Source organism: Rhinopithecus bieti, unplaced genomic scaffold (assembly GCF_001698545.2).
Source record: "Rhinopithecus bieti isolate Rb0 unplaced genomic scaffold, ASM169854v2 scaffold_58095, whole genome shotgun sequence".
Taxonomy (NCBI): domain Eukaryota; kingdom Metazoa; phylum Chordata; class Mammalia; order Primates; family Cercopithecidae; genus Rhinopithecus; species Rhinopithecus bieti.
In genome coordinates, this window is record NW_016823660.1 from 1158909 (window position 1) to 1171737 (window position 12829).

General features: G+C 42.1%; 1 pseudogene; it reads right to left on the reverse strand.

Annotated features, from left to right (window-relative positions):
• Positions 1-7264, reverse strand: part of LOC108521726 (EKC/KEOPS complex subunit TPRKB pseudogene) — a 15650-nt pseudogene extending 8386 nt beyond the window's left edge.
• Between the last annotated feature and the right edge of the window lie 5565 nt (positions 7265-12829).

Below are 12829 nucleotides of genomic sequence, written 5' to 3' on the forward strand. Positions count from 1 at the left end.
GCGATCTTGGCTCACTGCAAGCTCTGCCTCCCGGGTTCAAGTGATTCTCCTGCCTCAACCTCCCTAGCAGCTGGGATTACAGGCACATGCCATCACACCCGACTAATTTTTTGTATTTTGAGTAGAGATGGGGTTTCACCGTGTTAGCCAGGATGGTCTCTATCTCCTGACCTTGTGATTCTCCCGCCTTGGCCTCCCAAAATGCTGGGATTATAGGCATGAGCCATCACGCCAGGCCTTTTTTTTTTTTTGGACAGTATCTCACTCTGTTACCCAGGCTGGAGAGCAGTGGCGTCATATCGGCTCACTGCAACCTCTGCCTCCCGGTTCAAGTGTTCAAGTGATTCTTGTACCTTGGCCACCTGAGTAGCTGGGACCACAAGCACACGCCACCACACCCGGCTACTTTTTGTATTTTTGGTAGAGATGGGTTTCACCATGTTGGCCAGGCTGGTCTCCAACTCCTGACCTCAAGTGATCCACCTGCCTCAGCCTCCTAAAGTGCTGGGATTACAGGCATGAGACACTGCATCCTACCAAAACTTGCTCTTTTAATGTATATAGCACAGATATAGATTCAGTAGATAACCAAACATCATATATTCATGGTATTAAAATTGCTTGCCCCTGACAGGAGTGATAATTTAAAAAGATTGGAAAACACTGAGTTAGGGAAATAATTAGGAAGCCAAAGTGGCCACAATGAAGTGAGCAAGGGAAAGTACAGAAGAGGGCAAAAAAATATTGGGAAGTGGCTTTTATTCTGAGTAACACTGGGGATGATTGCAAGATTTTTAACAGAGCAGGGATGTGACTTAATTGAGATTTTAATACCATCCCTCTGGCTGCTATGCTGAGCATAGACTGTAAAGAGACCAGTAGGAGGTGATTGCTGTATCCCAGGTGGAAGATGATGAAGCTTGGTCTGCAGTGGTAGAGGTGGAGGTGGTGAGAGGTGGTGGGCTCCATATATATTTTGAAGATAACGCTGATGGGATATGCATGTATTGAATCTGGGGAATAAAAGAGAAGAGTTGAGTATGACTCCAAGTTTGGCCAGAAGAACTAGAAGGATGGAGCCATCATTGACTTAGATGGAGACCATTGGGAGAAGAGTAGAGAGAGGACTGTCGGCAGTTCAAGTTTGGTGCGTTAAGTTTGAGGTGCCTAGTACATATCCAAACACAGATGCTGAGTAAGCAATTGAATGCAGGAGTCTGGAGTTCAGGGGAGAGACTCAGGCTGGAGATACAAATCTGGGTGTTATGCATGAGACATTAAATCTGTAAATTGCTTTAGGTAGTATTGTCATTTTAACAATATTAATTCTTTCCATCCGTGAGCATGGGGTGTTTTTCCATTTGTTTGTATCCTCGGCAATTTATGTCACCAGTGTTTCGTAGTTTCCTTGCAGGGGTCTTTCACCTCCTTGGTTAAATTTATTCCTAGACACTTTCCTGTAGCTGTTGAAAATAGAATTGCCTTCTTGATTTTCTCCTTCAGCTAGTTCATTGTGTATAGAAATGCCGCTGATTTTTGTAAAAAAATATTGTATCCTGCAATTTTCCTGAATTTATCAATTCAAATAGTTTTTTGGTAGAGCATTTAGGTTTTCTATATATAAGATCATGTCATCTGCAAAAAGGGACAATTTTACATCCTACTTTCCTATTTGGATGCCCTTTATTCCTTTCTCTTGCTTAGTTGCTATGGCTAGAACTTCTATTAATAATACTATATTGAATAAGAGTGATGAGAGTGGGTAAAACATTAAAAGGAGGGGGGCAGGAAAAGAGGAATAGAGGAAAAAAAGAGAAAACTAATCAAATGAATGATCCAAACCCAGACATACCAATAATTACATTAAAGATGAATTAACTAAACACTACAATTAAAAGGCAGAGATTATCAGAATGGAAACTTACTCTATTTTTTTCTAAAAGAAATGCAGTTTAAATATAGAAACACATACATAGGCTAAAAGCAAATGGAAAAAGATGTACCATGCAAACAGTAAGCATAACAGGGCTTGAGTGGCTGTATTAAGGCCAGATAAAATAGACTTCAAGAAAGAAATATTTCTAGAGATGAAGAGGGACATTTAATTATAATTAAAATTATTCCACAGCTAATATTTTATTGAATGGGGAAAAACTGAAAGCTTTGCCTCTAAAAACTGGAACAAGACAAGTATACCCACTCTCATCACTCTTATTCAATATAGTATTTTTTTTTTAATTATTTTTTTTTTTGAGACGGAGTCTTGCTCTGTCGCCCAGGCTGGAGTGCAGTGGCCGGATCTCAGCTCACTGCAAGCTCCGCCTCCCGGGTTCACGCCATTCTCCTGTCTCAGCCTCCCAAGTAGCTGGGACTACAGGCGCCTGCCACCTCGCCCGGCTAGTTTTTTTTGTATTTTTTAGTAGAGACGGGGTTTCACTGTGTTAGCTAGGATGGTCTCGATCTCCTGACCTCGTGATCCGCCCGTCTCGGCCTCCCAAAGTGCTGGGACTACAGGCTTGAGCCACCGCGCCCGGCCCAATATAGTATTATTAATGGAAGTTCTAGCCATAGCAACTAAGCAAGAGAAAGGAATAAAGGGCATCCAAATAGGAAAGTAGGATGTAAAATTGTCCCTTTTTGCAGATGACATGATCTTATATATAGAAAAACCTAAATGCTCTACCAAAAAACTATTTGAATTGATAAATTCAGGAAAATTGCAGGATACAAAATTTTTTTTACAAAAATCAGCGGCATTTCTGTACACAAACAATGAACTCGCCGAAGGAGAAAATCAAGAAGGCAATTCTATTTTCAATAGCTACAGGAAAGTGTCTAGGAATAAATTTAACCAAGGAGGTGAAAGACCCCTACAAGGAAAACTACAAAATACTAATGACATAAATTGCCGAGGATACAAACTAATGGAAAAATACCCCATGTTCATGGATGGAAAGAATTAATATTGTTAAAATGATAATACTACCTAAAGCAATTTACAGCTTTAATGCAATCTCTATCAAAATACCAATGACATTCTTCACAGAAATAGGGAGAAAAAAATCCTATTATTTGTGTGGAACCACAAAAGACCCTGAAGCAATCCTAGCAAAAAGAACAAAGCTGGAGTCAGAACACTGCCAGACCCCAAAATATACTACAAAGCTGTAGTAACCCAAACAGCATGGTACAGGCATAAAAACAGACACATAGACCAATATAACAAAATAGAGAACTCAGAAATTAATGTGTATATCTACAGGCAACTAATTTTTGGCAAAAGTGCCAAGAACACTCATTGGGGAAAGGACAGTCTGTTCAATGAATGGTGCTGAGAAAACTGAATATTTATATTCAGAAGAATAAAACCAGACCACCACCTCTCAGCCTATATAAAAGTCAACTCAAAATAGATCAAAGCAGGTGGAAGGGGTGCATAAAAACATACAAATAAAAATAATGGATCAGAGACCTAAGTATAAGACCTGAAACAATAAAATACTAGAAGAAAGCATAGGGAAAATCCTCCAGGACACTGATTAGGAAAAGATTTTATGAATAAGACCTCCAAAAACACAGGCAACAAAAACAAAAATAAACAAATGGGATATATCAAACTAGAAAGCTTCTGCACAGCAAGGGAAGCAATCAACAGAGTGAAAAAGCAGCCTACAGAATGGGAAAAATATTTTCAAACACCTTATCCAACAGGTGATTAATATCCAGAATATACAAGGAATTCTAACATCTCAACAGCAAAAAATAATCTGAGGTCGGGTGTGGGGGCTCACGCCTGTAATCCCAGCACTTTGGGAGGCTGAGGCAGGTGCATCACCTGAGATTAGGAGTTTGAGACCAGCCCGGGCAACATGGTGAAACCCCGTCTCTACTAAAAATACAAAATTAGCCGAGCATGGTGGCACACACCTGCAATCACAGCTACTGGGGAGGCTGAGGCAGGAGAATCACTTGAACCCAGGAGGCAGAGGTTGCAGTGAGCCAAGCTTGCACCATTGTTTTCCAGCCTGGGCAACAGAGTGAGATACCATCTCTAAAAAAAAAAAAACTGATTAAAAAATGGGCAAATTATCTGAACAGACATTTCTCAAAAGAAGACATACGAATGGTCAACAAAGATATGAAAAAAATGCTCAGCATCACTAACCATCAGGGAAATGCAAATCAAAACCACCGTAAGATACCATCTCACCCCAGTTAGGAGGACTATTACCAAAATGACAAAAAGTAACAAATGCTGGCTAGGATGTAGAGAAAGGGGAACTCTTTACATATTGTTGGTGGGAAAGCAAACTAGTACAGCCACTATGGCGAATGGTATGAAGGTCCTTCAGAAAGCTACAAATGGAACTACCATATGATCCAGCAATCCTACTACTGGAAATTTATCCAAAGTCAAGGAAATCATTAGATTGAAGAGACACCCGTAATCCATGTTTATTACAGTACTATTCACAACAGTCAAGATATGGAATCAACCTAAATGTCCAACACCAGATAAATGGATAAAGAAACTGTGATATTTATACACCATAGAATACAATTCGGCCGTAAAAAAAATGAAGTGTTGTCATTTGAGGCAACATGGAAAGAACTAGAAGACATTATGCTAAGTGAAATCATCCAGGAACAGAAAGTTAAACACTGCATGTTCTCACTCACAGGTAGAAGCTAATAAAAGTTGATTACATCGAAGTAAAAAGTAGAACAGAGCCTACTAGAAGCTGGAAAGGGTAGGGGAAAGAGAGGGATACGGAGATTTGTTAAAGGATACAAAATTACACTAGGAAGGAGGAATAAATTCTAGTGTTCTATAGCACGATAGGATGACTAGAGTTAACAATAATATATTAATATTACATAGTTTCAAATAGCTAGATGGAAAATATTGAATGTTCCTACCACAAAGAAATGATAAATGTTTGCAAAAATGGATATGCTAATTGCCCTGATCTGATCACTATAAATTGTATGTACCAAAATATCACCATGTACCCCATAGGTACGTGCAATTATTATTTGCCAATTTAAAAAATAAACTAAATTTTAAAATTGTTCATTCATCAGGAAGACATAACCATATGTGTGTATATATCTAATAATAGGTGTTTGAAACACATGAAGCAAATATTGATATAGTTAAAGAGAAGAGAGGCATTTTCACAATTATAGTTAGAGGTTTTAATATCTCTCAGCAATTAACAGAACAACTAAGTAAAAAATAGGAAATACACAGAAAGACCACGCATGGTGGCTCATGCCTGTAATCTCAGCTACACAGGAGGATTGCTTGAAGCCAGCAGTTTGAAACCAGCCTGGGCAACTTAGCAAGATCCCATCTTTATAAAGAAATAAATAATATTTAGAAGTTCTGAACACCATTGACTACCTTCCTATAACACTATATCTAACAAGAACAGAATACAGATTATTTTCAAGTATGTATGATACTTACCAGGATACACTATATATATATAATATATATATATATATATATATATATATATATTATATATATAAATAGGGTTATAAAAAAAAGACTCAATAAACTTTAAAATTTTGAAAGTATGTAAAGTATATTCTCTGACTATAACTGGAATTAAATCAGAAATAGGTAACAGTAAAATAATTAGGAAAGCCACAAAAATATTGAAAATTAACAACAGGCTGGTGTGGTGTTCACGCCTGTAATCCAGCACTCTGGGGGACGAGGCGTCGGCGATCACCTGAGGTCAGGAGTTCAAGACCAGCCTGACCAACATGGAGAAACCCCATTTCTACTAAAAAATACAAAACTTAGCCAGGCGTGGTTGCACACGCCTGTAATCCCAGCTACTCGGGAGGCTTGATGCAGGAGAATCACTGAACCCGGGAGACGGAGTTGTTTTGGTGAGCTGAGATCACACCATTGCACTCCAGGCCTGGGCAACAAGAGCTTGACTCCATCTCAACAACAACAACAACAAACAAACAAAAACAAAAACAAAACAACAACAACAACAACAGAAACCAAAAAACACGCTTCTGAAAAATCTATGGGGTCAAAATGAAAAATTATCAGAGAAATTAGAAAAGATTTCCCACTAAAATGATACTCAAAATAAGCCCAGACAGAGTGTTTCACGTCTGTAATCCCAGCAATTTGGAGGTTGAGTCAGAGGACTTCTTGAAGCCAGGAGTTCCAAGACTAGTCTGGGCAACATAGTGAGATACTGTCTCTTACAAAAAAAATAAGAAAAAAAAAATTAGCCAAGTGTGCCTATAGTCTCAGCTACTCGGGAGGCTGAGTGGGGCAGGCTCACTTGAGCCCAGGAGTTTGAGGCTGTTAGTGAGTTTATATTGCCACCACTGTGCTTCAGCTTCTGGGTGATAGAGCAAATCCTAACTCTAAAAAAAAAAATAAAAAAATAAAAATAAAAAAAGTGAAATGCAGCTGAAGGCCATGCTATAGAATCTAGATGCCCAGCTAGCTCACCCAGTCTGTATTTTGAATATCCTGACCTTTTAATCCTGCCTCAACCAGGAGAAGTCTCACTGAATGCTGGAGCTCTGCGAAGCCAAAGCTTCTTCAGGTACCACCACCCTCTTTTACATGGGAGGCTCGGAGCGGAAGGGAGAAAGGAGCAGGCTGGCTGTGGTACAGGATTTACAAAGATCCATGATCAAAGGCCATAAAAGACAGCAGGTTTCTGCAAGTCAAGCACTTTAAACATCACCATTCTGAATAAAACTACATCGAGTAGATGCCCCAAACAAGGTTCTGAAAACTGGAAAGATAATTTTTCCCCACTCCTGTGTAGATACGTCACAGTCTTTGCTTTATCCAACTCTGATTCAGTTTTTCTAGATAAATAAACCCCTCCCCAAGACCTGATTTCTGTAGCTTCGCCCGAGTGGCGTCACTCGACGTCAATTGAAGGTCTGCCAGTGTAAAAACTTCATTGACTGAGGCCTGAGTGGTATTTGCTCAGGTACCTCCAAGCCTCTGTCCAATGGTACCTCCAAGCCCTTTTTTTTTTTTTTTTTTTTTTTGCTAAAAAAAGGCGGTTGGGGGGCTCAACAAGAGTTTTACTTAAGTGTCACCAGTAAAAGTCATTTGCCAAGGCATGAATAGTTTATAATCACAGTAGCATGGCAAGAGAAGTATCTCTCATGTCTCTCTTGATTGACAGGTGTCAGTGTTGAAACTCATTTTGCCACCTCACACACCTGAACTCTCATTTCGCAGCTGCCTGTTGGTCTCCATGTTCTTCTGTTCCCTGAACCCATTTCTTGGTTAACTCAGATCACAGACACTCCCCTCCCCCAGGCTAGAGAGAAGCTCCTCCCTTCAACAGTCCACACTCAAACCAGGACCAGTCTTGAGGCTGTGTCAAGAAGGCCCCACTTTCCTCTGTGTTCCTTTGGGCTTAGTGACCCCCACTATCTGGGAAGTGTTCCCTTTGTCAAACGCATACAATTTGCAAAGTTTTAAAATTTCATTTCCCGGCCGGACACAGTGGCTCACACCTGTAATCCTAGTACTCTGGGAGGATGAGGCGGGCAGATCACTTGAGGCCATGAGTTCGAGACCAGCCTGGGCAACATGGAGAAACCCTGTCTCTACAAAAAATGCAAAAATTAGCCGGACGTGGTGGTGCACTCCTGTAATCCCAGTTACTTGGGAGGCTGAGGCAGGAGAATTGCTTGAACCTGGGAGGTGGAGGTTGCCATGAGCCAAGATCGCACCACTGCACTCCAGCCTGGGAGATGGAGCAACACTGTCTCAACAACAACAACAAAAAATTCCCGTTGGATCAGCCTTAGCTGAGACAAAGACAGTTGACTCCCATTCCTCCCATGATACTCCTTTGTGTATTTTTTTTTCAAGATGGGGGTCTTCTTCTGTCCCCCAGGCTGGAGGGCATTGTGTCACAACCATGGCTCACTGCACCCTCTACCTCCCAGGCTCAAGTGATCCTCCCACCTCAGCCTCCCTAGTAGCTGGGACTACAGATGTGCACCACCACATCCAGCTAATTTTTATTTTGTTTTTTGGTCAAGATGGAGTCTTTCTATGTTTCCCAAGCTGGTCTTGAACACCTGGCCTTGAGCAATCCTCCTGCCTTGGCCTCTCAAAGCCCTGGGATTACAGGCATGAGCCAGTGCACCCAGCCAATCCTTCACGTATTTGAGGACCCTTGTATGATGACATGGACTAGCCCTATTAATGACATTAGTCACTCAAGTTCCTTTCCCAAGATTAGTCACCAATGTAGCTGTCCCATGGCCTCTCTTCCATCTCTGGGTACTGCTCCCTTTTTGCCAAGGTCAGCCCTGAATGCTCAGTCTGCTAAGGGCCTGACCAAGACAGCACACTGGCAGCAATCAGCTCACTCCTCCGTTCCCTAGCAGTTCTGAGCCTAGACTGTGTGCTGCTGTTCCTTCCTCCATGCCACCTCCCTTGGATGCTCTGCGAAAGCCGAGCATTAAGAAGCAGAACTTGTGGCAGGGCTTGAAAGGCGGGGACCCTACATGTGGCAAACAGCACTGATCGCATCTGTGTCACTCCTTGGCACGCTGGATGGGCAAAGACGGCTTCAGTAGCTGCCTCTGCCTCCTCTGCCAAGAATAAATGTCCAGACCTTACATTTTGTTTTTTGTTTTGTTTTGTTTTGTTTTGTTTTTGTTTTGAGACGGAGTCTCGCTCTGTCGCCCAGGCTGGAGTACAGTGGCGCCATCTCGGCTCACTACAAGCTCCGCCTCCCGGGTTCACGCCACTCTCCTGCCTCAGCCTCCCGAGCAGCTGGCATCACAGGCGCCCGCCACCGCGCCCGGCCAATTTTTTGTATTATTTAGTAGAGATGGGGTTTCACCGTGTTAGCCAGCATGGTCTCCATCTCTTGACCTCGTGATCCCCCCACGTCGGCCTCCCAAAGTGCTGGGATTACAGGCGTGAGCCACCGCGCCCGGCCCCAGACCTTAACTTTTGTGAGAAGAACTTCCTGCACCATGTTCATCTCAGAATGTGCCTCTTCTACTCACAAGACAGGGCTCTTCCCCAGCTGCAGCAGCAGCCTCAGGGCCACCGCCTCGGGTTCAATGTGGAAACTCCAGACGCACAAGGCAGGGCCTGGAAGGGGCTCCAGGAGACAAGGCAGGAGGGATGGAGTACATGGGCAACCTGCCTCTCTCTGCCAGTTTCATCCACCTCCGCCTGGGCCCCGCCATTCTGCAGGAGGAGCGGAGCTGGGTGTTGACAAGGAGAGACTTTACCTGCTTGGCACTCTAACCCATGGCTAAGGATCCTTCAGCCACCAAACTTCACAGCAAGAAGGGTGAATGCAGCAGGACTCACCCTCCACCTCCCACAGCCAGGAAGTAAAGGGAGGGCCCCCCAGTTCTGCACCCAAACTCCCTCTGGGAGCACCCTGGGCTCAATAAAGGGTTCTCCTTCCATCTTATTTTACTTCCAAATGCTTATTTCCTTTTTATTTACTGTTTATTATTATTATTAGACACAGGATTTCACTCTGTTGCCCAGGATGAAGTGTAGTGGCATAATCACAGCTCACTACAGCCTCGTCTTGCCGCCTCAGCCTCATGGTAGCTGGGACTACAGGCATACATCACCACACCTAGCTAATATTGGTATTTTTTTGAAGAGACGGGGTCTTGCCAGGCAGCGCAGGCTGGTCTCGAACTCCTGGGCTCAAGTGATGCAACCGCCTCGGCCTCCCAAAGTGCTAGGATTACAGGTGTGGTGTGTCACGCCTGTAATTCCAACACTTTGGGAAGCCTAGGCAGGTAGATCACCTGAGGTCAGGAGTTCAAGCACAGCCTGGCCAACATGGTGAAACCCTGTCTCTACTAAAAATACAAAAATTAACCAGGCATGGTGGTGGGCGCTTGTAATCCCAGCTACTCTGGAGGCTGGGGCAGGAGAATTGCTTGAACCCCGGAGGGAAAGGTTGCAGTGAGCCAAGATCCCACCACAGTACTCCAGCCTGGGCAACAAAAGCAAAAACTCCATCTCAGAGAAAAAAAGTGTGTTAAGAAGGCAGATTTCACGTTAGGTGTTTTTTTTTTTTTTTTAATCACAATACAATAATGAGGGTTAGCTTGAACATCTAATTTTTCACCTGTTTTCTCCTTATTATTGAATTGTAAGCAATTTTCTTCTTGTCATTAAATATCTTGGAAAACAAAACAAACAAGTCATAAATTGTGAAGTAATGTTTGTAATACACACATCAATAAAAAAGAGGATCTTCCCTATAGAAAGAGTTTCCTAAAACCAATATTTTATATGATCATTTTTCACTTATCAGATTACTAATATATAATAAGAATGACAGTGCCTGGGCCAGAAAGGGTGTGACAAAGGGCATTCTCTTCAATGCTGCTGGCCAGATTAATGGGTCCATAATGTTGGAGGTCAGTTTGGCATTGTCAAAAGTCTTAAAAATAGATATTCCTTTTGGCCCAGCAATTTTGCATCTCAGAATTTCTCCTAAATATTAAACAATCAAGTAATGTTACAGGTACAAGAATGTTATCTAAAGCACTATAAAAAATTAAGAAAAGCCTCCAGACCAGCTTATTGAAGTAGGCCAAAAAATTTTTAATTAAAAAACTTAAAAAAAAACCAAACTTGATGTCTAACAACAGATGGTTATCAGGAAATAAATTATGATATTGCTGTATTTAAAATAATATACGGGCAGTAAAAATAATCATGTGGTTCTATGTTCCTTGACATGCAATGATATCCATCTATATGTTAAGTGTAAAGAGAAGTTAACAAAACAATATGGATGGGATGATTCTAGTTTTGTAAAGATATATTTTGTTTGTATAAGTTAACTAATTAAAAAAATCTGGAGATATATGTGTGTGTGTATGTATATACATACATATATAAACAGTGGTTATCCTTGAATAGAATAAAGGATATTTTATTTTCCTCCTTACATTTCAATATTTTCCAAGCAGTTTTTTTTCTTTGTTGGTACAGGGATCCTGCTCTGTTGCCCAGGCTAGAGTTCAATGGCACTATCATAGCTCACTTTAGCCTCGAACTCCAGGCTAAAGTGATCCTCCTACCTCAGCCTCCTGAGTAGCTGGGACTAAAGGCATGCACCACTATGTCCAATTTTTTATTTTTGCAGAGATGGGGTCTAATTATGTTTTCCAGGCTGGTCTCAAATTTCTGAGCTCAAACGATCCTCCTGCCTTGGCCTCTCAAAGTGTTGGGATTACAGGTGTGAACCACTGCAGCTGGCTTTTTTTTTTTTTTTTTTTTTTAAATGAGCATGTGTTAACTTTAAATTGGTGGTGGTTGCAGTGGTGGTAACTTTCCACTTTGAAAAAAACATTTCATGAAAACATAATAAAATAGTTGTGGTCCTTCTACACGAAATGACTGAGCAGTTACCAAAAGTCCAATTTTGGTTTTGCATTTTCCCCCTAAGACAGAAAGCTCTGTTTTGTCCACAATGCTCCTGGCAGAGGCTATATTCCCTGCGTTCCCCCGCGTCTTCTCCCCAGCCCTTCTGAACAGGTTGGCTTGGTTCAACCTAAATAACAATCAGCTAGTTTGACTCTAAGTTAAGTCCTTGGAGCAGAAGGTGCAGATTACTTTAATCTCATAAATAAACTAATTCCTCTGGAAGCAAAGACAAGTCACAGCTTAATTCAGATCTTCTTCCAATTAATGAAATCCTCGCTGGCGATCAGCTCAGGCTAGCAGCCGGATGGGCAAGGACGCATGTGTCTGGCCAGGACCCTGGGTCCCCAGCCAGTAACATACAGTACTAGTACCCTCACAGTGGCCATGTAATTTATCATTCAAACAGAGACCTTTTTTTTTTCTTGAGACAGAGTCTTGCTCTGTCACCCAGGCTGGAGTATAGTGGCATGATCTCAGCTTACAGGTATGTGCCACCATTCTGGCTAATTTTTGTATTTTTAGTAGAGACAGGGTTTCACCATGTCAGGCTGGTCTTGAACTCCTGACCTCAGGTGATCTGCCCGCCTCAGCCTCCCAAAGTGCTGGGATGATAGGCGTGAGCCACCTCACCCAGCATAGGAACACTTTTGAGAGGGATATTTAGGGTTACTTGAGGTGCCAGTTCAACAAACATAAGTAGAACACTGCAAAGCAAACCAGGCTGTAGGGTCGCCCTCCCCAAGGTGCTCATGGCTTTTAAGCTGAGATGGAGGCCTGCGGTCAGCACCTACAGAAGCACAGTCCCATCTGCTCTGCCCTACTCAGGAATTCCTGAGAAATAAGAGCAGTCAGCCTCACTGGATTTACAGGTGACTTTAGGGTCTAACAGGGAGGGCTGAAAAAGAGCTCAGAAAACAAAGGTGGGTTCTTACTTTCTTTTGTTTTTTTCTTTTTTTTCCAAGCCAAACTGTATCCAGCTTTATTAAAGATACTTTCCATAAACAATCATGGTATTTCAGGCAGGACATGGGCAGACAATCGTTAACAGTATACAACAACTTCCAAACTCCCTTCTTCAATGGACTACCAAAAATCAGAAAGCCACTACAAAACCCAATGAAGTCTTCATCTGATGCTCTGAACAGGGAAAGTTTGGAGTGAGAGTTGACATTTCACATTTAGCATGTTGTTTAACAACTTTTCACAAGCCAACCCTGACTTTCAGGAAGTGAAATGAAAATGGCAGAATTTATCTGAAGATCCACAATCTAGAAAGGCAACCACTGCTGTTTTGACAGGTGCCATCTCAGTGGCATCACTGGAAAGTCCAGATTGCCTGACACACTGGTAACCAATGTCTAGGGGTCAGGTCCCAACAGA